Raw genomic sequence first — 22727 nt, forward strand, 5'->3', positions numbered from 1 at the left:
GTGCATTTAATTTCAATAGGGCACCTGCCATGCCTTCTCCCACCCAGTGGTCGAAGTGGACGTGAGCGATTGGGAGCGGTGCTCCTATACTTCCTTTAAATAGGTTTTACCGTTCCTATAATTTTATTTTAAAAAGAAACCGTTACGGAACTGTTTCGTTTTAAAATAAAGGTGTAGGAACACATTGAAACTTGCACTTTCAGTTCACTGCACTGGATGTTCCCTCAAACATCAGGCGCATGTGTTTTGGGGTTTGTATTGTGCATGGGAGCGGGTGCATCAATGGGGTTTGTGGGGAGCGGTGCAGGCCAGTAGGGAACATAGTTCCACTACTTCTTTTCGTACACTTTGACCACTGCTCCCACCACGCCTTGAAAGACTCCCCGAAGCTGGCGTGGCAGGGGGCTAATGGCGTCCCTGGGTGGTCGTCCAGATGGCCCTGCCCTAAGGCCAGGTGTGGTCGGGATTCAGGGCTAGCTAGCCTTTTGGTTGTAGCCCCTGAGCTTCTATCCACGGCTACAACAAAAAGACCCGGGACTATGGCCCCCCTCCCTCCAAGCCCGTCTTCGTGAGGCCTCTGGCAAGGACCTCAGAAGAGAATTAAGATTTAACCTGCACAACTCGGCTGAACTCTCTACCTCTCCTGTCCCCTCTCAGGCCCTCTGCACGGCCCTGGCTTCTCACTTCATCTCTAAAACTCAGGACATCCTGTCCTCTCTCTCTTCCTCTCCCCCTTCATCTCCCCCTCCTCTCCCTAAACCCTGCTCTTCCTCTGGCCCTTCTTCAGCCACCTCTCCTCCCTCCTTCTCTGCCTTTCCTCTGTTCTCTCCAGATATGGTTTCTAGACAAGTCCGATCTATGAAAGTCTTGTCGAAACAGGTTCTCCCCTGTTCCTCTAAAACCATATAGGACCACATTGACAGCTTGGCCCCTGCTTTGGCTGATTTCTGCAACCACTCCTTCGCCACTGGAGTCTTTCCTTCCCCCCTGAAGCACTCCCTTTTGCACACTCTTCTTAAGGAACCCTCTGCCGACCCTTCCTGCTCGGCTATCGTCCAATCTCCATCACTCCCTTCCTGGGCAAACTCCTGGAAAAGCTGGCCATCTCCCAGCTTAATCTTCACACTGAATTGGTTGGCTCTCTCCATGACCATCAGTCTGGCTTCAGAGCTGCCAGAAGCACGAAAACTGCTCTCCTGAACATCTGTGAAGACCTGCTCTCCAACCTTGACTCCAATACCTCGTGTCCGCATCGTACTTGATCTCTCTTCTGCCTTTGACACGGTCAACCATGCCATCTTGCTCAACCGTCTCTGTGATAAGCTGGGTATCACCGATCAGGGCCTGGCCTGGCTGACCTCTTTCCTCTCAAATCGACCCTCACTGGTCCAACTTGGGTCCTTCCTCTCCTCTATATCTACCTGTGGTGTTCCCCAGGGGTCTAACCTCTCTGCCTGGCTTTTCAACCAATACCTGGTATGTCTTGCCCACCCCATGGCCTCTCTCTGCCCCAACTTTCAGTGTCATGCAGACGACACTCAGCTCATTTTCAGGCTCCCTTCTGCCACCTCTTCTCTCATCTCTGACTGTCTGTCTGCTACCCAGGAGTGGTGTGCCGCCAACGATCTCTGCCTTAATGCCAGTAAGACTGAGATTTTCCTCATCGGCTGACCTGCTCCCTCTTTTCCTGTCGCTCTCTGGCCGGCCTCTCTTGGCCCTCTCACTGCTCACACATGTGAGGCTAGAAACCTTGGGGTCATCTTCGACTCCACACTTTCCTTCTCTCCTCACTTCTCTGACGTCTCTAAGAAGTCACACTACCAGCTGCACCTCCTCAGAGGTATTCTTCCTTTCCTCTCCTTCCCCCAGAAGCTCACTGTCTCCATAGCCCTGGTTCTCTCTAGGCTGGACTACTGCAACAGCCTCTTTCTAATCTCCCTGCCTCTACTCTTCGACCGTTACAGCTTATCCAGAACAGGACTGCAAGACTTGTCCTTGGCCTCAAGCCCAGGAATCGTATCTCTCCAGCCAAGAAATCTCTACACTGGCTCCCAGTGGCTGCGAGGATTAAGTTCAAAACCCTCTGCATCGTCCACAAGGCCTTCTGGGGCCTGCGTCCTCTATACCTTCAACTCTCTCTTCCTAAATACCTTCCTTCTCAAGCTCTTCGCTCATCTGCCTCCAATTCCCTCAGGGTCAGTCGCTTCTCCAAGCAACGAGTTGATGGAAGATCTCTTTCTTCTTCTGGGGCCTCCCTCTGGGACAGCCTCCCTGCCCCCCTGAAACTTGAGAACCATCTCCGGTTCCGGAAGCACCTCAAGACCTTCCTCTTTGTTTCTGCTTTCTCTCCTCCTCGCCCCTACTGAACCCCTGACTGAAACTGCACTGGTCACCTGGCCACCCTCTGATCTCGGGCCCGGGTCCCCTCCCCCACCAGCTGCACTCCCGCACTGCCTCCTGGGAAATCCCTGCACTAGCGGGCTGTTTTTGTATCTCTACAGCCCCCACCAGCTTTTGACACGATGTCTGCACTTACCTCTGCACTTGCCACTAGCTGGCCGCACTTGTACCTACTGTTGTATTTATTTTACTGTTGATCCTATGTATTGCACTGCCCTCTACCCGCCCCCTGCACTCCCCCCCCCCTGCACTTGCGCGATCTGAATAGCACCTGGCTTGGTAAGTTCGTTGTGTCTGTCCTCCCCCTTGCCACGTAGCGCTTTAAAACACTTGTGTAAAGGCCGTTATAAATGCCATATCATATCATTGTCTAAAAAGCCAGGACTGGCTACATCTGTCACCTCGGGGACACTGTGGCAGCTGAGTCTTTAAGCCCATGGCTGACACCCCCCCTCCTCCGCCCCCCGCCCCTGCTGCCACACACAGGGGTATTGCTAGGTCTGGAAACTATCAGGGGCTCAGCTAATTTCAGGACTGGTAGGATTCGGGGCTAGCTATAGCCTTTTGGTTGTAGCCCCTGAGCTTCTATCCTGGGCTGCAACCAAGAGACCGGGGGCTATAGCCCCCTTACCCCTCCCCCCACCCCCCCAGCAACGCCTCTGGCCCACGTCACGTGCCAAAGCAGAGCTGTGCTTACCACCTGCACGATGCCACGTCATTCATAAAAGCCGGACTCTCACCCCCTCCTTTGCCAGCCTCTTTCGTGCACTCTCTCTGTATTCGAGGGGGGGCGGGGGGGCGTCTTAAACTGAGAAATCTTGCAAATGAGGATGTTCGCTATTCATTTAATTTAATGCGCGCGTTCAGGGGGAGGAATGGCCCGCGGCCCCCCATGAATCAGGCAGAGGGGCTGTTTATTATTCCCCGTGCCTGACACAGCGGCGACCCCCGGGCCGCGCCAGGACCCGGCATTTCCATGCAAATGGGCCCGCCGCGGCGCGCGCGCGCGCGCGGACCCGCGCCCCGCCAACTAATCACGGCGAAATTAGTTGCACTATATCTACGCGCCGGCGCTTAATGCGCGCCACATCCATATGCATGAAATTGCCTGCGCTAATGCGCAGCATAAACCAGGGCGCTGAATGGCCCGCAGCGATGCGGCCGCCCGTAAAGCTGTCTGCCCCCCGCCTGCGCGCCTTATTGAGCACGCCGCCCCCCCTCCCCCCCCAGAGGGGCGCCAGCATTGGACTGGGCGCAGCCAGGCACCCAGTCCTGCCCGCTGACCCCCAATCTCGCTCTTGACCTGTGGCATCAGCTCCACGTGGGAAGACGCAGTCTGGTGGGTCTCTGCAGCCGGAACGCCGGAACGCGTGAGTTCTGAACGTTTGTTCAGCACTTTCCTTAGCCTTTTGTGGTAGCGCTTAGAAACAGGACACCCGGATATTTGCATTGTATACGCTGAGCCCCACTGGGGCACATTCTGGCACCGCCTCGTTGACTTTGAAGGAATCCTGCACCCCGGAAACCAAACTTTTTGGAAGGAGAAAAACGTTTGCTGCAGTGACTTCATCTCATTGCCCTGGACTGTTTGGCTCGTTACAAACTTGAGACACAACATTCGTGTTAGATCAAATTATTATTATTTATTTAATTATTTGTGTTTAGTTCAAATTAACTTTTACAAAATAATTCATATACACACATTTTAACTAGATCAAATACAATACCCTAAAACAGTGGTATTCAAACTGTTCCTTACCGAGACCCCCATGGAGTAAAATATTATTTTGGGGCCCTCCGCCTACGAGTTGGACCTCATAAGGGTCCAAAGGATGTTGGGGGGGATGGGGGCGGTGCAGGCTCTTTAAAATACAAGTATATTGTATACTGCTAATATTTTGTATTGAAAACTGTCATTTTAATCCTTACATTTGTTTTAAAACTGTCCTTTCAACCCCTTTTAAAGAGTCTGGGGCCCCGAGACATCCTTTGCCCCCCTTCCCCCTAGGGGAACCAGCCCCACCAGTTTGAAGACCACTGCCCTAGAAATAGGGGCTGGGTGCAGTCATCTGGAATAGGTGTTCAGAAAGAGTGAGTGAAAAAGTTTGGTCATCTTGGGAGGATAGCTCAGGGGCAACGTGCTCGCCCTGGAAGCAAGAGACACAGCAATACAGAAACCTCTGGGTATTAAGCGCGTTATAAATACATAACTAATCATATCCCATCATAACCAGTAAAAGGGAGATTCTAATTGTGTGCACAAAGTGAAGAGAGGCAGAGTGTGTGAATGCCAGCGAGGAAGGGCACAGAGCCTGAGGGCGAGTGTCCAGTGTGGAACACAGGGCGGGAGGAACTCATGGTAAGGAAGTGTAAAGGGTGCATTTAGGAATTGTAGTAAGGACACAAATCAGAGGAAACGTAAAACACCTTGACAAAAAACATCTGTGTTATATAAAGATATTGCACTTCTAATGAGCGCAAACTACGCTAGCATTACCCCCAGGAATAACGGCAGGACAATACGCCATAGGGAAGTGTACACAGAGCGGTTTGCACTGTTACCTGTTTACATCAAACACTTCCTTACTTTAACTGCAGAAAGCCCCCAAGTCCAATGCAAGCACCTCCAAAAACGCCCCCACCCCCACAGTTATTGAGGGTTCTCACCCCTGCCAGAGCTGGAAACAGATGTTGCCGAAAGACACTATTGGCCTGATTCAAAAAGCATTTTTCAATGGGAAAATCCCACTGAAGCACGTCGTGCGTGTCAGGTCTCGTGAGTTTGATACAGTCAATCTAGAAGGGAGCGATGAGGGGCCTTTCCGGCTTCTTAATATTGCATGCAGGGAAGTAAGGAGGCGTGGCTATCCAGGCACACCCTGCATGTTACTCCAAGGCGGGAAATGGCAACTTTTGAGTTGTGAGGGAAAGATTCATTTTCTGGCCCAAGCCCTCAATGCAGCGACCCCAACTTCCAGAACAAGTTAACTCAATACCCACCTCTCCTACGCCTGCACCTACTCAGGTACAAGTATTCACCTCAGTTCCCTTTAATGCAACATCTCTTTCAGTTATGTTTGGCGTTTCTAGACACTTTACCTCAGGGAACTCCCACAATATGATATGATAGGTTATTTATAATGCGCTCAAATCCCAGAGGTTTCCAAACGCAGCCCCGGGGATTGAACCTGTGTTGCTCTGTGTTGTCTTGTTTCCAAGGCAAGCATGTTGCCCCTAAGCTATCCTCCCGAGACAAATGATGTTAGCAAGATGACACAATTTGTGAAATGGCAAAGCTGGGATTTGAGCCCAGGATTCCTCGTGTCCCAGTTTGCAATTCGACAGCAAGCTAAAATCTCCCTCCCATTCCCTCAGATCCCATCTTTGGGTTCAGATCCATATAAAGAGGTGGTGAAGTTATAGAATTCATTGTTAGAGAGGAGCCAGTGCTGAACCCGGGGGTCTGGCTTCCATATAAAGAGGTGGTGAAGTTATAGAATTCATTGTTAGAGAGGAGCCAGTGCTGAACCCGGGGGTCTGGCTTCCATATAAAGAGCTGGTGAAGTTATAGAATTCATTGCTAGAGAGGAGCCAGTGCTGAACCCGGGGTCTGGCTTTACTCCCCGAGCCAAACATGAGCTTGCATGGCAAAAGACCCACACCTAGCTTGCTTCCTCTGAAGCCCCCAATGCAAAACCCATTCCTGGCACCTTGTCTCCCAGTCTGTCCAGCCCCCCACAACTTAAAAGCCTCGATTGGCAAGCTGTCTCGCCTCCAGTACGCATCATGTAAATGGAGAAAATTATAAATATTTATGGAGTAGCACTATACATTATAAAGCCATGTATGCAAGACTTTCTCTACAGATAAATAAGGTAAGACTCAGTGATGATTTGCTCAAGATCACAATGTATGGCCTGTAGCAGCTGGTGTTTTGAGCCCTGTCTTCCTGGCTTCCAGTTGCATTTTCCAGTTTAGAAATCAGGAGAGACTTCATGGTCTTCAATTCCATTGTCAGTATTAGAACCACCCAAACACTTTCTGCAAGGTTGTTATTCAAGGACTAAACTAGTACATGGTGCAATACATCTGACTTTCAAAGCACCAATGTGTCTACAAGAGGGAAGCCTATTCATAGTCAGTATCCTGGGCAGAAAACATTTGAGAGTGCACACAATTTTACAGACTAATATTATAATTATAATCTTTGTCTGTACAATTGTGTGTACCTTTAAAGCGCTGAAAGTCACATGATAAAAACAACTGAAAAAGTATAAGAGAAGTCTTAATTGAAGCATATGTTCATGAAGCAAGTATCTATCACTTTGCCAGATAAAAGAAAGGGGTGGCGACAATCCCACAATCGTGTGTAGTGGCATGCTGGTCAAGCACAGATCTCAGCAACAGTCAATCAACCCACTGAACTGCCATCCCATTCCAGAGGTACACCTCTGTATCATTTACCCTATCTGTCACATTGCTCTGCCACCAATACCTTGCCACTCTGCCACCTTCCATTGCCCACCACACCAAGCCCATTCCGTGTGCCTCACCACCCTTCGCTGCCCTGGCTGACATGTAGACAGTACACCACCTTGATTTGCCAGGCAGCCTCTGCCCGACATGGCAAGAATCTGTGGTCAGCATGCCTGCCTAACCTCCGGAATATTTCCAGAGACCGGGAGAAATGCTTGAAATTTTGAAAGTTCCTTGAATCTCAGGAATGTTGAGATTCTTTCTGAGTCCCGTCATATTCTCCCCCTGATTGGCTGCCGCCGGTAGCCAATCAGGTGGAGAATATGACGAGACCCGGAAACGGCACGAAATGTTCGTGCCCACTGCCTGCGCCACTATAATAATAGTGCTTTCAATCCATGTCATTGGATTGAAAGCAGCCTTATTTCGGCGGCGGCGTCGCCTTCTTTTTGTTTACTATAGCATTGAATGAATTATTTTCAATGCTATAGTAAACAAACTGAAGGCTACAACAACCGAGTTTACCTTTTTGACGGGTGGGCGGGGTGTGTGGGCGGAGCCGTGTGCAAATGGGCGGTGTCTTGTGTGGCTGTGGGCGGGGCATAAATCTCAGGAATTTTGATTTTCAAATGTAGGCCGGTATGGTGGTCGAGCTTGCTGTTAATTGTGGCTACGGGGTTGGAAAATGCAGAGTGAAAAACTCAGAGGGCACTTGGCTTTTATTCTGCTCCCAAGTTGCACTTTCTTACAAAGTCGGCTGCACAATTCATAGAAGCAGCGGGAACTGCCAGGGGAGTCCGCCGGTGATCTGTTGATGGAGGGGGGTGCAACAGCACCCTATTAAAATTATTTGTGTTTTCAAGGAAGTTGGGGAGTGTGTGTGTGTGTTTCAGTTTCTGTGACTGTGGGGATGTGTTTACGCCTATTGGTGACAGTGTAAGGTTTAAGTGGAAGGGTGTTTCTGTGACTTTGTTACTCTGTGACATCAGATATCCGGATGTGCTGTTGACTTGCATGTGTGCCTTTAGTTGGTCACCCAATATAAGAGTGTTCTGGGCCAGACAATGAAAAGCTGTCACTGGCTTGGGGGCTCATTCAGAATTGGGTGGTAACAGTGCAATGTTACCGTTCTCCCAATCAAAATTTGATCAAATACCATTAGCGGTTATTCCATGGGAATAGGGGCGGCGGTATTTTAGATAGGCTTTCTAGAAAATCCACCCATTTTTACTCCCACCTAAGTGGTGGAGGTAAAAAATACAAATTGGCCCTAAAACACGTTTTGACAAAAGGCCACATTAAGGGGTGAAAGGGTGGGCATCTCTGATTGCCCCCTCTCACCACTTTACCCATGTAATGCATCAAAGGGTCAGGTAACATCCATGGGTGCTGTTAAACTGTTTTGTAATGCACTCACTGGTGATCGGACATAGGTGAGTCCTTCTCACAGAATGAAACCGAACAGAAACTCTAATAAGACATAGATCCTTACTTCCTTGGAAAGTAGGAGTCATGATAAGCTGCTGTGGATTGTAATAGACCAATAGTGTGCGGGGCGTAGCGGCTTACATTTCCTCTCAGGGATGCTGAACGCGTCTTTTCGCTGGTTACATTGACACTGAGCAACCATCGAGGGACGCTGAAAGCGTCATTTCGCTGGGTACATTGCCGCTGAGCGATATGAACATGGCCGTGCGGCCTAGACGTTTTGCCCTGTCTTTTTCGGACACATTCACAACATTGCTGGAATCCAAGAGGAGTTCCTCGCCCCGTCTTTACAAAAGTCTAAGAGGCCTTGCAGCTCGTGGGTCCACTTAGGCAGGCTGGAGTCTGAAGGTTTTTGTCTTTTTGAATTCTTTTTTTTTTTTTGTACATTTTACAACTCTGGCCCAGGGAGCAACAGCCCAGCCAGCCTACAGCCACCTTCCCAGCATGCCTCTGTTAGCTCCCTGTGTGCAACCTTGTGTGATCCTGCGCCCTGCACACCTGTACACGTGCCAGAGACCAGTAATATGGCCGCCATTACAGTGCACCCCATGTGGACTTTGCCTGCATTTAGTGCACCCCAAAGGCATACTCCTTGCGTATCCCGCTGCTCTGCTGGCGTCCGGATACTGATGCGGGGGGAGACACATTTGAACTCTCTGTGCGGGGTGTTGCCATGCCTGGGGTGAATCTCCCATTGTGGCTGCTTCTCTGTGCTTTGGGTTTGGTCCATACTGGCGTGTATGCGGCAAAAACCAGCTGAAACATTTTCCCGCATTCTTTGCTACATCCGCACCATTTAAAACCTTGATCTCAATGAGGGTGCATGAAGTTACCTGTTGGACATGTGACAGTGTGTTGGAGACGCAGGAGTGTAAACTACACAGCAAGCTCCAGGCTTGCCCAACCCCAGTGGTTCTCCACCCTCTCGACTGTGTAGACGTGTCGGCCATTTTGTTTTAGTCATGGGATCATCTGACGCACCTGTTGGAAGCATCTTCTCCCGTGGAGGAGATGCTGTGGGACTTTGTGTGACCTCTGTCTCCTCATCTGTTTTCTATAGGCTATGACAGCTCCATATAGTTTCCTCCGGCAGTTAATTATACTGTATCGGCGCTCTGTAGTGGCGCCCAAGCCCCAGCCACCCCAGTGACGGCCATTGACTCGTGCACATCTTGGGGTAGACGCGCATGAGCAGATGTTGCCGGCTTCCGGTCTGATGATGTGGCCCTATCGTCCTCTGAGTTTGATGGCCCTGTGCCCTGCCCTTTGAGGCAGTGGGGTGAAGGCTTTTCCCCTTTGGCATGTCCCAGTCTCCTTCTTCACCCTGGTTGCCGGCCTCGCCACCTGTGCCACTTGTGTGCTGGATGCCTGCTTGCCTACAGGTGCAGCTGGTGACAGGTGATGACACACTTGCTGGTCATTCTTTACAAGCTGACATCTCATACACTGTGAGCACGTGGCAGGCTTGTCATTGAGTACATGTGTGCATTACTCACCGTTCCTACTGGCAGCACACCCAGTGCTGGCTGTGGGCTGCCTTGGACACCATGACTCCGTGCCCCGCGAGCCCTCGCCTGTGTGCACTTCTTAAAGCCTGTCTACAGAGTGCAAGTCCACGAGCACCTCCTAGGCCTGCTTCTTACAGGGACTCGGGTCAAGAGGGGCTGGTTGGGTGTCACCCCTGTTGTGATGGACTCCGTTCTCACTCACTCTCCTAATCAACTGATTTCATCTTTCTATCTGCCCATCGGACCATCGTACTGTGCCACGTGTACTGTCCCTTGAGTTTGCGTGTGATTGACCGAATATTTTTTGATCGCGGCAAAATGAACGCAATTTAACTATTCTGGGCCCAATTTAAACGCACATGCATTTATTTTTTATTTTTTTTAAACCTGCCTCCAATTTTAAAGAAGCGGGGGACACCCCCGCACCTCCAAAATGGCAAAATATCAAACATGGGGAGCGGGGTCACCCTTGCAACCCGCGCTCTACAGTGTTAGTATTTTGCAATGTATGCGACCAAATTGACCCAAATGCCAAATCACCCATGAAAAATTCGATCAAATTGGTCATTAGGTCAATTGTTTTAGATCAAATAGGCCTCGCCTGGCACAATACTGGCACAGTACTATTAGGTGCCCACTCAATAGGCGCCCATGACCGGAGCAAACATAATATGCACTCGTGCCAGGAGCATGCTTCTTTAATGCGATCTCTAAGGAGGCGTGGGAGAGTCAGGAAGTGAAACAGGCTGAGTGTTACAAGGTCAGGTCGGTGAAATCAAAGGCTGAGCTGAATATACACTGGGGTGCATACCCCCATTCCGCCTTATGCCCCACATTGCCCCCTCTAACTGAAACCACAACCACCCATAGTGCCTCTTTTTAAACCATCTCCTGTTTACCATTTGGCGCATACTTGCCAACCTTACAGATTTAGGCAGTGGGCTACTTCTTTTTAAGCAGTCTTACCGCCTACAGATTTGGGCGACAGATCCTACTGCTTTTTACAGTGGCAGGTAAGTTATGTCACTCCAAGGCAGGCTGCAGGACAAAGCATGCGACACACTAGTTAGTCTGTCTGTACAGTGGGCTGGTAGGTAATTACTTTGATTGGGCTCAGACCAATTCACTGACTTGACAGATATGCACTCTTGCCGGTACAACCCTTAGGTGAACCACCAGTGAAGGCAATTGGCAGAGCGTACCACCATCACACAGAATCTGCCTCTCAAAATGAGGCGGGCATCAGTCTCCATGTTGTTCAGTTATTCCATCCGGGAAGCAGGTGAGTGCTGGCCTCGTTGCTGCTCCATTTGGGAGTTTGCAATTTTCTTTAAAAAGTGTTTTGTAGGCCTCCCCATTGTTCCCTACCTTGTCTCCCTCTCCCTCCCGCCTCCTGTCCCGCCCATGGCCTCCAAGTGGCCTAAAGTCCTCAGTTGCCAGGGTCTAGTGACCCGATTGCAGCCACCTGCTCCCATTCCATCCCGCCTCCCTGCCCACCCCCTCACCGTGATTGGCTCTTCCAGTGCTCTTAAGCCACCTTCCAAGAGCAGCCCCCTGCCCGGCAGGCAGCCCCTTCGGCTAAGGGCTCCTAGGAAAAGGGTGGCTGCAACAGAGGCGGCTCCAAGATGTGTCTGCAGGTGTCAGCAGGGGAAGCAAATGAAGCCAACAGATACCAACAAAACTGTAAGTGTGGTATGGATGGGGTGTAGAGCAATCACTCTACTCCAGAAAGCCCTTACCTCTCCATAATGTGATTGCCATAAAATTACAACATGCATATCTAGAGAGATTTTTGATCATCAGCCTAAAGCCAATCCAGACTGGAATGTAAATGTTGCATTGAATGACGCACTAACACACTAGCCAATGTTAGTATGTACCACACTTAGATGGAATTCTTAACCTTCGCTTGCGTTGCATCTAGACAGATATTTTGAATCTTAGAATGTACCACACTTAGATGAAACTGTGAATAATGACAAGTGCAACACTGGAATGGGATCGCAATCACTAACCTGCCTCACATCTAGACAGAATATTGGAATTAGCAAGTGCCACACTCCGATGGAATAGTGAATGATAGCAAGAATCACACATAGACATAATTGCAAGAACAGCAATGCCAACTAACCAATCCATCAACAATTTCGCCCCTCTGCATACACCTCTCAAACACAATCACAAGCCTGCAACACAACAATCCGCACAAACTTCACTACACTGCACTGCAACAACAAAACTAACCGCACATAGACTTGCACTACAGCACACGACGACTACCGACTGTAAAAACACCCCACGCCCAGCCAACGGACCCACCGGGCCGAGGCTGCCAACAGCACATCACTGCTCGCTTGCACTTTTCCAGCTTACTCCCACTAACTCACCCCCCCTCCCTCTTTCAGAGCCACCAGAGCGCCAGGGGCCCACTCCGGTGGTGATAGTGCATGGTACAATATCCTTTAACATTAACATTAACATTCACCTTACACTGTGACTGCAGGAATACATATGTATTGCCTGGGCTGCTGCTACAGAGCAGTGGCAAACGTTGTCTACCAGCTCTGTGTGATTACCTTCTTTGTAATTGGATTTGATGTTAATTTACGTTTCAGAATTATACATTTTTAACATTTGAACATCTTTCCATGTTGTGCTGTTTGTTTGATGGGTTGTGTATTTTAGAATGCTTCAATGGTGCCAACAATATATGTTTTGTATTTTCCTGTGATGTCATTGTTGGCCTGGTCAGACCAGACGTGCAGAGTGGCACACGCTAGCATAACAGGATGTCAGCAGCGGTTTCCAGACTGCACTTTGTCATTGCTTCCAGTATAACTGCAGTGCCAGCGATGACCCTGCTGCTCATCACCCATAATGCATGCTTTGACACCTTCCCCTATCCCAAGTGTTGCCTGGAGTGAGCTATGTTGGGGCTGCTGTGTGTCCCTCCCTCTGCTTCTTTCAGAAGGGGAGGGTGGGGGGGGTGTGTGTGTGTGTGTGCGCGCGCGCGCGTGTGTGTGTGCGCGCCCCGCCCTGGGTGCTTCTCATGTGGTCCAGCACATCAGGAGAAGCTGGGATGTGTGGGTGATTATTGGCATGAGTGTGGGGCTCCAGACACGAAGAGACCTAGAATGAATTAAATGGGGACTAACTGCACAATATTTTGGCAGGAGACTTTCACTACTTGATAAGCAAGTTCACAACCTCGGCAGTGAACTTGGAATCGCCAGAATGAAGTCTGGCGACCAGGAAGCTCCCGAGAAATACCTGTAGCTTTACAGAACTATCGGAGGAGAAAACCCAGCAAAGCAATCATGAAACACAGTGGCTCGAGCCTACACCCCAAAAGGACACCTGCAGCGAAAGTCCTCCCACTACCTAACTGCACACACCTGTCTCTCTGAGGAGGCAATCCCAGAGCACATGTGCTTACATGAAGCCCATTGAATTGAAACTCAAGGACGCTGGCGTGGTATTTCTGCTTGAAGGTTTTTTTTTCCTGTTAAATTATTTTTATTAATCATAAGGAGAACATTACAACAAATTGATAAATAAACATATTGTTGATGAATAATTTGTAACATGTAAGAATTATGGAATACAATAAATATTAAGCAATACATGTAAAAGTTATGGACATTTAAATAAGATATTTTGCAAAATTGATACTAATAACTATAAACTGTACAAATAAGGATTCACGGGGGCACAGACTAGACACACAAGTGCAACAATAGGAGACAGGAGAGGGGATTAATAGCGGAAATAAAACGAAATGTGAAAGGTGACTACAAATATGCTGTAAAAACCCTCCATTTACTTTTGAATTTAGGGACATTCTTGCAAGAAAAGGCGCACGTTCTCTCAAGTCTATGAACAGAACAACCCGAGAGATTGTGGGACCCCCTCTGGGAAAGGTTTTGAGTGGGGGTGCCTTTGCACTCCTTGCTCTGTTCAGATCCAAATACTATATGGACGTCTTGCCAGTGTCCCCAGTTACCCTCCATTGTGCCATGATTTAGCCTGTTCTGTGCAGTCTCCCTTCTGGCCCCATGCTCCGCACAGGGCGTCCCTGTAACACAGACCGTGTTTTATCATCAATGTGCATTAAAGCGTGCATTGCCCTGATTACTGAGCAGAATTGTGATTAGCAAAACACCAACACTTGGTTGCTGGCTCCCCTTACCTCGTGACGAAACACCATATATGTTCAGGGGATATATGCCTTCCATGTCAGAAATAGGTACTTGGGTTCTTCACATTCTGCAGGTAAATGCTCTGAGATTACGTTCATGGAATTCATTGTTCAAAGGACATGTTTTGTATTGGGTGCAGATGTCTGTACTGTGCATGTCACGTCTGTATTCCTGTTTTAGCATAACCTGTAACCAACTGAGCTTCTCAGTAACCTACGCCGTGATACCTCCGGGTTTGGGCTTATAACAAATGCCACGCATAAAATAAATAAATAAATACACCAGCTAATGTGCCCATCTAGAAACGTGTATGCCTAGGGCCGTGGCAATGAGTTATTCTATCTTTTAGCCGCGCTGTCGCAACTGTCTGTGTCACCGCAACCGCTCTCCTTGGCCTGTGGTAATCCATTCTCGGTGAGATCTTGAGGAATCCCTTGAAAGATCATTTCCCAAGATCCCACATGTCTGCAGAAAGCTGCTCCCTATTACCCCCCAGAGGCCTCTGGGTCAGGCCTTGTAGGTGGACAAACCGGCAACATGGAGACACTCTTCGGAATGACCTTGGCCACTCACTTTTAAATATTAGTCTTGCATTCATACAATACACATCCAGTGTCATATGAAAACATGCGACAGAACATGTACAGAAACCAGTTATTGATCGAAGCGCCTCCCTCATCCACAACCAGGCTCCTTCCTAGGGGTCATCAAGTCAGAAGTGTCCACCTTGCTCTACAGAGGCCAATCTGCCCAGGCCCTGCAGCCGTTCCTCCGCACAATGTTTCTTCTTAAGTCTGAGAATCAGAGTCTTTCTGGCCCCTCATTTAATGGAAATCCTGTCGAACAAATTGCTTCGCCTAGTTGGGACTCACTCAACTCCCAAACAGAGTGCATGATGTTTAGAAAAGTTGTGTAAACAGCACTTCACAGCAAGGCATTCCATATATTAATCTCATCATAAGAGTCTCCTCCCCCTATAGTCTGTTCCTTAAAATCATGTGGGCTCACGTGATAAGCATAACCACAGATGGCTGGCTAGGCACATCAACAACAACAACCGCACCCTGCCTGCTCCCGACTGCCGACTCGTTGAAACGTCCTTAGCTTCCAATGAATGGCCTCATGGCTCTTGTGCAGCAAGTCATAAGGAAGGACCTGGCCCCTCCCCCTAGCTTTTTCTTCTCGCGCCAAATTGGTCTGTGTTTTTAGGTCCTTATAACCAACTGTGTCATCTTTGGGGCGACCATTCAGGGGGTCTAGAGACATCTGGAGGCCAGGAGAAGCCCGTTATGCAAATCCTGCAGCTTGTATATGGGGTACCCCCGTCCCACAGATACACCAGCCCCCCCTCGGGCCCTCCATTACTTCCAGTCAACACTTCAGAGTACAGATCCATGGTGTACCCCATCAGGACACATCACTCATGAGCAGAGAAGAAAAGATCCCAGTACTATTGCAATATGTGGGGCTAAAATGGTGTATGGTTATTGCATCGAATTCCTTGCATCTAATGTTTTCCATCTAAAAAATGTGCATCAAATGCATTTTTTGTTATTTTTGGGGGCCCCCCAACCCCTCGTCTTTTTACCCTTTGAAATTCACCTCAACAAAAATTAACGCTTTACCCCCCAAAAATATGCATCCGATGCACATTTTTTAGATGGAAAAAATGTGATGGCATGTCATTCGATGGAGTGGCATTAGATGCAATGACCAGATACCAGGAAAGAACTGCTTCATGAAGGATTTGATATCCATGCCGTGCAGGTGGGGACTGTTCTGTTCGCAATTGCATAAGTCGAGCGGGACTCTTTGAGTGCTGTTGGGTGTGCGGGTCCCAAAGTGGATCATGGAATGGAGGCTTTCGAGAATTTGGTGGCAGCGGGGTAAAGAGTTCCATGTGTTAATAACCCCGCAAAAATATGGCCATATAAGAATATCGCCATATTTTTGCGGCGATATTAAGCCATGGAAACTGCGCGGGACACCCCGCAACCCCCATAGTTGTTTTAATTGAGCGGGGGACAACCCCGCCAACCCTGGTCCCAATAACCCCATAAATTATCCCCACTAATAATATCGCCCATGGCCTTACCCCACGAGCATATATATGGCGATATTATTGGTTGGGATAATATGACCTGAAACCGGGAAAAGGTCTAGAGTCTTTACCCACCACATGGGTACACTAGTACCAAGAAGACATACTTAAAACCTTGGTAGCCCAAACAAAGGACGCCCGTCCGCCATGACATTGAGGGTCGACCTCCAAGATGTGCATAGGTTATTTTTGCCTTATGGCTGCAGGGGTTAGGCCAGCGTTCCCTTAACTTATTAAAATAAGCATAGCACCTGGACAACTTTGAGACACCGGAACATGCATATGGGGAGGCTGTCGAACCCATGAGGAAACAACCTCCGGCTGAGGTGAAATTGACCCGCATATCACAATTCTCAATGGAACAATAAGGGCCTACGCTGCCACATAAATGGTGGCAGTAACAAGCTCGTACTGCGACTGGTACGATGGCGCTGCAGTGAGAGGAGTAGGAGAGACCGAGAGGAAGAACTTGATGAGGTCAAGTCAAAAAGGTCACATTTTGGGAGAGCTGAAAAACAGGAGGTTACTAATCCAAGTCAGCCACGCTCTACAGGGGATGAGGCTTTGAGGAGAGGCCACACTAAAATAGCCTCGTGAGGGCCTTGACCGAAAGTCTGCCATTAGGCTGGTCTTCAACTGAAGGCCCAAGAGACTAAGCTGTTGGGGAACCTAACCAAGATACTGGTAGCCGCTGCAAACCCACTAGTGCCAACTAAACCAGTTTGCAATTCTTCAGACCTAAACTGAGCCTTTGGTTTGCTCAAACCCAAGAGTACAGCCCTTAGCTGGGGAGATTATCAATACTGCATCCTGGCAAAGACCCAGGTATGGGGCAGAAAATCCTCCACCAGAAGACCCCTAAAGATAAAAGATGAAATTGCAACTATCAGGAGATCCCCGAGCGAAAGACAGGGAAAATAACGAGGTCTTGCCCAGGTAAATACTGCGCGAGGAGGGAACCTACAGCAAGAGGACTAGAGGGACAGGCCTGGCCTCTGTACTAGCTAGGAGAACCTACAGCAAGAGGACTAGAGGGACAGGCCTTGCCTCTGTACTAGGAGAACCTACAGCAAGAGGACTAGAGGGACAGGCCTTGCCTCTGTACTAGGAGAACCTACAGCAAGAGGACTAGAGGGACAGACCTGGCCTCGGCACCAGGGGAACCTACGGCAAGAGGACTAGAGGGACAGGCCTGGCCTCGGTACCAGGGGAACCTACGGCAAGAGGACTAGAGGCACAGCCCAGGCCTCAGTACTAGGGGAACCTACTGCAAGAGGACTAGAGGGACAGGCCTTGCCTCGATACCAGGGTAACCTACGGCAAGAGGACTAGAGAGACAGGCCTGGCCTCAGTACTAGGGGAACCTAGCGCAAGAGGACTAGAGAGACAGGCCTAGCCTCAGTACTAGGGGAACCTAGCGCAAGAGGACTAGAGAGACAGCCCTGGCCTCAGTACTAGGGGAACCTAGCGCAAGAGGACTAGAGAGACAGCCCTGGCCTCAGTACTAGGGGAACCTAGTGCAAGAGGACTAGAGGGACAGGCCTTGCCTCTGTACTAGGAGAACCTACAGCAAGAGGACTAGAGGGACAGGCCTTGCCTCTGTACTAGGAGAACCTTCAGCAAGAGGACTAGAGGGACAGGCCTGGCCTCGGCACCAGGGGAACCTACGGCAAGAGGACTAGAGGGACAGGCCTGGCCTCGGTACCAGGGGAACCTACGGTAAGAGGACTAGAGGCACAGGCCTGGCCTCAGTACTAGGGGAACCTACGGCAAGAGGACTAGAGGGACAGGCCTTGCCTCGGTACCAGGGTAACCTACGGCAAGAGGACTAGAGGCACAGGCCTGGCCTCAGTACTAGGGGAACCTACGGCAAGAGGACTAGAGGGACAGGCCTTGCCTCGGTACCAGGGTAACCTACGGCAAGAGGACTAGAGGCACAGGCCTGGCCTCAGTACTAGGGGAACCTATGGCAAGAGGACTAGAGGGACAGGCCTTGCCTCGGTACCAGGGTAACCTACGGCAAGAGGACTAGAGGCACAGGCCTGGCCTCAGTACTAGGGGAACCTACGGCAAGAGGACTAGAGAGACAGGCCTGGCCTCAGCACTAGGGGAACCTACAGCAAGAGGACTAGAGGGACAGGCCTGGCCTCTGTACTAGGGGAACCTACGGCAAGAGGACTAGAGGGACAGGCCTGGCCTCACTACTAGGGGAACCTACGGCAAGAGGACTAGAGGGACAGGCCTTGCCTTGGTACTAGGAGAACCTACAGCAAGAGGACTAGAGGGACAGGCCTGGCCTCTGTACTAGGGGAACCTACAGCAAGAGGACTAGAGAGACAGGCCTGGCCTCGGTACCAGGGGAACCTACGGCAAGAGGACTAGAGGCACAGGCCTGGCCTCAGTACTAGGGGAACCTACGGCAAGAGAACTAGAGGGACAGGCCTTGCCTCTGTACTAGGAGAACCTACAGCAAGAGGACTAGAGGCACAGGCCTGGCCTCAGTACTAGGGGAACCTACAGCAAGAGGACTAGAGAGACAGGACTGGCCTCGGTACCAGGGGAACCTACGGCAAGAGGACTAGAGGCACAGGCCTGGCCTCAGTACTAGGGGAACCTACGGCAAGAGGACTAGAGGGACAGGCCTGGCCTCGGTACTAGGGGAACCTACGGCAAGAGGACTAGAGGGACAGGCCTTGCCTTGGTACTAGGAGAACCTACAGCAAGAGGACTAGAGCGACAGGCCTGGCCTCTGTACTAGGGGTACCTACAGCAAGAGGAGTAGAGGGACAGGCCTGGCCTCGGTACCAGGGGAACCTACGGCAAGAGGACTAGAGGCACAGGCCTAGCCTCAGTACTAGGGGTACCTACAGCAAGAGGACCAGAGAGACAGGCCTGGCCTCAGTACTAGGGGAACCTAGCGCAAGAGGACTAGAGAGACAGGCCTAGCCTCAGTACTAGGGGAACCTAGCGCAAGAGGACTAGAGAGACAGCCCTGGCCTCAGTACTAGGGGAACCTACAGCAAGAGGACTAGAGGGACAGGCCTGGCCTTTGTACTAGGGGAACCTACAGCAAGAGGGCTAGAGAGACAGGCCTAGCCTCAGTACTAGGGGAACCTAGCGCAAGAGGACTAGAGAGACAGCCCTGGCCTCAGTACTAGGGGAACCTACAGCAAGAGGACTAGAGGGACAGGCCTGGCCTTTGTACTAGGGGAACCTACAGCAAGAGGGCTAGAGAGACAGGCCTAGCCTCAGTACTAGGGGAACCTAGCGCAAAGAGGACTAGAGAGACAGCCCTGGCCTCAGTACTAGGGGAACCTAGCGCGAGGACTAGAGAGACAGCCCTGGCCTCAGTACTAGGGGAACCTAGCGCAAGAGGACTAGAGGGACAGGCCTGGCCTCTGTCCTAGGGGAACCTACAGCAAGAGGACCAGAGAGACAGGCCTGGCCTTGGTACTGGTACTAGTACGCCATCTGTTGGGATCATCTGCCAAGGCCAAGTGAAGAAGTGGGGCACTTAAAAGGCCCCTGACACTATGGCTGTTTTGAGTGCTTTTGTGGGGTTGGATGCCTCATACTGTGTGTATTTCGGGTGGGCACAGGACACTGGGCTCAGGGCATTAGGTCCTCTTGGTGCACGCCCTTCCGTTGATATGATTAATCCCTCTATGCTGACGCTGTTTCCATAGGATCTCCCTTTCTAGTTTGGGCTATTGTGTATCGCTTGCCACACCTATAAGCCGGAACTATTGTATTAGCGTACACATAGGGAGGAATGTCATATGAGGGGGGACACAAAGCTTGTGGGTATTGTTTGGTCATGTGCCCATCCATTGACTGCCATGACCACACTAATCCCTACAGACATTCCCGCCCCTCCCCGCCCAAAACACCTCCTCATGGGAACTCTTTGAGCTTGCTTTAATCAAGCCATACCATCAAACTTTGCACTCAAAGTGCCTGCCAATGTTTTTTGAAAGCAGACTTCTTAGAGTTAAGGACTTAATTGGAGCTGTAAACCTGCTACTGGTGTAATAAAAATGTCTTACCAGGTCTGCCTTTAGCCACTTTATAAGCTTTCTACGTGTCCTTCGCTGAAGTCCTGTTAAAAACAAGCATTGGCAAATCCAACAGTTTTGGCTTGTGTGTAAGTATCAGTCATTTGATAGGCACCGCTATTAGATGCCTGGGTACTCAGACCATTTTGCACCTGCTACCATGAATGGCCAGTTAACGCCACTACGGCTGTGCGTGGCAAGTGCGTTTCCCATGCCTAAATACACTCTTAAACTATTGGCATTGCCAATGCTTATTGAATTGGGTTCTAGTCCAATAGGTACTCATCCAACCTGCTGTGCTTTGAAGCATCCCTTTGTGTTCTGCTTGTGGGTTGTCTCCACCTGCGATATAGCCCATAATGCGATGTGGCAACACCAGTGGGCTTCTAGCTCTCCCCAGTAGTCCCCAGTTTGTTCACTGGAGCATGTTTCTTGTCCCAGAAAAGTGGGCTTTTTTTCTGCTTCCTGATTGGCCTGGTGATTGCTGCGGTAAACATGTTAAGTTGTAAGTAGGAGCCAGACATGAAAGTCACTCGTCTCCTGGCATGAGCAGCAGTTCTCCACCTCACATGGCTCAGCGTGCATTTCCAGGCTGTGCAGCCATATCCTGCCTCTGGAAATCCCAGGCAGGCGAGCGACAGTGGCGCAACACCATTGCCACCCCTCCCCCCGACATGTTGGACTATGTGGACTCCACCTGGCTGACCTACTATAGAGCTGTGGCCGGACAGGACAGGACAAAGATGTTGAGAGGCACCTGGGCTTCGCTGTTAATAAGGGCCCAGAAATTCCCAACAAAGCATTTCACCGTTAGTACCTGCATTCAAATGCCAAATGTTTTAGGCAATTGAAATTGTGATGTGGGTTTAGAACTTGCAAGCCAGGGGAGTGATTGGAAGGGTAGAGAGGGGACAGAAGACCGCTCGTTCTCCTACCCGTCCTTAAGTGGGTGCGTTCAGCCTTAAAGGAGAGAGCTAACTGCTTGTAACATTGAAGCTGCACTAGAACCGTCTCATTAGAATGCGTCAAGTTAGATGCCCTCACACAAATAAGTTTGCCCCTCCCCCACCGTCTATGAAGTTGGCGCCTCTCCCAACATTTGAACGGTTAGCCCTCCAACACCCCTCTTCAGCCCCCAAAATGTATGTTTCGTTATGCCCCTGGTGAGCCATGACCATATATGACCACATCGGTTTTGCACAAAGACGCCCATTGCAGTAATGGCCCGCTCTGGGACATCCCACCAGTTGGTATGCGCATCCCAGCTAGATTTCAGAATAGGAGTTGCAGTTGGTAATAGTATGATATCCCCACTAGATTAGGAGTTGGTGTGACATCCCCACTAGATTTTAGAATAGGAGCTGGTATGACATCCCTGCTAGATTTTAGAATAGGAGTTAGCATCACATCCCGCTAGATTGTTAATGGTGTGACATCCCTGCTAGATTTTAGAATAGGAGTTGGTGTGACATCCCTGCTAGATTTTAGAATAGGAGCTGGTGTGACATCCACTCTAGATTTTAGAATAGGAGCTGGTGTGATATCCCCGCTAGATTTTAGAATAGGAGCTGGTGTGACATCCCCTCTAGATTTTAGAATAGGAGCTGGTGTGACATCCACTCTAGATTTTAGAATAGGAGCTGGTGTAATATCCCCGCTAGATTTTAGAAAAGGAGCTGGTGTGACATCCCCTCTAGATTTTAGAATAGGAGCTGGTGTGACATCCCGCTAGATTTTAGAATAGGAGGTGGCGTGACATCCCGCTAGATTTTAGAATAGAGGCTGGTGTGATATCCCCGCTAGATCTTAGAATAGGAGCTGTTGTGACATCCCCTCTAGATTTTAGAATAGGAGCTGGTGTGACATCCACTCTAGATTTTAGAATAGGAGCTGGCGTGGCATCCCGCTAGATTTTAGAATAGGAGCTGGTATGACATCCCTGCTAGATTTTAGAATAGGAGCTGGTGTGATATCCCCTCTAGATTTTAGAATAGGAGCTGGTGTGACATCCACTCTAGATTTTAGAATAGGAGCTGGTGTGACATTCCTGCGAGATTTAAGAATAGGAGTTGGTGTGACATCCACTCTAGATTTTAGAATAGGAGTTGGTGTGACATCCACTCTAGATTTTAGAATAGGAGCTGGTGTGACATCCTGCTAGATTTTAGAATAGGAACTGGCGTGACATCCCGCTAGATTTTAGAACAGGAGTTAGCATCACATCCCGCTAGATTGTTAATGGTGTGACATCCCTGCTAGATTTTAGAATAGGAGCTGGTGTGATATCCCCGCTAGATTTTAGAATAGGAGCTGGTGTGACATCCCCTCTAGATTTTAGAATAGGAGCTGGTGTGACATCCCGCTAGATTTTAGAATAGGAGCTGGTGTGACATCCCGCTAGATTTTAGAATAGGAGCTGGTGTGACATCCCCGCTAGATTTTAGAGTAGGAGCTGGTGTGACATCCCCTCTAGATTTTAGAATAGGAGCTGGTGTGATAT

This window comes from Ambystoma mexicanum, chromosome 11 (genome assembly GCF_040938575.1).
Source record: "Ambystoma mexicanum isolate Mex_15411 chromosome 11, UKY_AmexF1_1, whole genome shotgun sequence".
NCBI classification, from domain to species: domain Eukaryota; kingdom Metazoa; phylum Chordata; class Amphibia; order Caudata; family Ambystomatidae; genus Ambystoma; species Ambystoma mexicanum.